This window comes from Cetorhinus maximus, chromosome 23 (genome assembly GCF_964194155.1).
Source record: "Cetorhinus maximus chromosome 23, sCetMax3.hap1.1, whole genome shotgun sequence".
Classification (NCBI taxonomy): domain Eukaryota; kingdom Metazoa; phylum Chordata; class Chondrichthyes; order Lamniformes; family Cetorhinidae; genus Cetorhinus; species Cetorhinus maximus.
In genome coordinates this window covers 44,888,471-44,890,156 of record NC_135901.1, presented here as the reverse complement: position 1 = coordinate 44,890,156, position 1,686 = coordinate 44,888,471, and the positions used below count along the sequence as shown (strand labels likewise).

At 43.8% G+C, this 1,686-nt stretch overlaps 1 non-coding gene across 1 annotated transcript; it reads right to left on the bottom strand.

Annotated features, from left to right (window-relative positions):
• Positions 1 to 625: 625 nt before the first annotated feature.
• On the bottom strand, positions 626 to 698 carry trnak-cuu (transfer RNA lysine (anticodon CUU)). The gene has a single exon. It is a non-coding gene; the product is annotated as a tRNA-Lys (tRNA).
• Positions 699 to 1,686: the final 988 nt, after the last annotated feature.

Sequence of the window (1,686 nt, the reverse complement as noted above, 5' to 3'; positions counted from 1 at the left end):
GGTGCCAATCCTTCCCTGGAGCTCACCGCATCCAAAGAGCACTGTTATCATCAGCCTGTTATGCACCTTCTTGCAGTATATCTGCTGAACAATATAAGCTTATCACAGCACTGCTTTCTTCACATTGAAATCCAGTGTGAAAATCAATTAAAAAGCTGAACAACTGGGAGGAGAGTGACTGTGGATAATAGGCACTGTGCACCTTCCTGTAATCAGCATCTGGGAGAATCAGGAAGATGAGATCCAGGTGTCTCTTTACCCACGAGTTTTACCCATTCCCACGAACTGGCTGTGCCTTCATCGAGCAGCTAATTGACCTGGGAGCTGGACGGGCAGAGGGAGCTGGCGGCGATACAGGGACAGAAGCAGGAAGAGATGCGACAATAAAGTGCTTTGAATTTGACATGTGTCAGTTGCTTTCCGTGATGAAAGTTTCACAGGAGCCGCAGTGATTGGTTGGTGTTTTTTTTAAAGCAACAAGATTTAGAAGTAAAAAGATAAAACAAATTACTGCAAATCTGAATCAAACACAGGAAATGCTGGAAAAACTCAGCAGCTGGAGGGAGAAACAGGGTCAATGTTTCCAGACCGTACGACTCTTAAACAGATTTTTAAAATATTACATCGCCCAACGTGGGGCTCGAACCCACGACCCTGAGATTAAGAGTCTCGTGCTCTACCAACTGAGCTAGCCAGGAATGTGAAAGACTGCTTCGTATCCCAACATACATGGATAAACCTGTTGCTTTCCACCTGATACCTCAGCTTGGTCTGAATTTTAAAGTGTGGGATGTAATCGGCCTACAAAAGCCCCAAGGTTGCAATGCATTCCTCTCAATCATCAATAACATCATTCACATCTTCCACTTCTTAGCTGCACCTCCTTCCAAATACTGTGATCCATTTTCCTCAGGATTTTCTCCTGCATTTAATATTTACCTGCTTTCCACCCTCATTTTGAAATCAGGTTCATTTCATTATCCAACACAAATTGAATTGCAAACCTGACGGACAAACAATGGTAAACAAGTCACTCGTAACACAAATCCCACGGTGCTCATTTTCAGATTCACAATAGTCAGCTTTTCCATAAAATAAAGGAATTTTACAGTGAAAAGAATTAGAAAGTTTGTGTGACTTTTATTTGTGCCTCACGCACTCGGGTATTCTGTAAATGCTGCTCAGAGGTTTAGTGACCGGGATATATTGTACCTGCATTTTCCTGAGCCTGTGCTCGGTGTATTGGTAGGTGTGGCCCGGGTTGGAGTATCTCTCGTCCCAGGGATGGCCAGTAACCCGTTGACTGAAGCTGCAGTCGCTGCTTTCTGCTGGCAGCGGGTGATTGGACAGTGCGGGGCCGGAATATTTCTGCTTTTCCATGTCTCACTCACTGTGAAGCTGAAGAAGAGAGAATAATCGATGGGTTCGTTTGATTCCAACAATTTCATGAATTTCTGATGGGTTAAATGAAGGTACATAGTGGGTCCAAATCTTTTCTCATTGTATTTGACAGAAAACGTAATTTTAAAAAAGAAGCTGTTTTTGTGGGAGCTCACTGGACAACAAAAGACCTGCCACCGTTTTGGGGATGATATCCTGCAGCCCAAGTACCCAATGACAATCCGGAACTGTGTGACAATGATTGGTGAAGAGGGGGAAAAACAATAAAAATCTTCACCCCCTGGG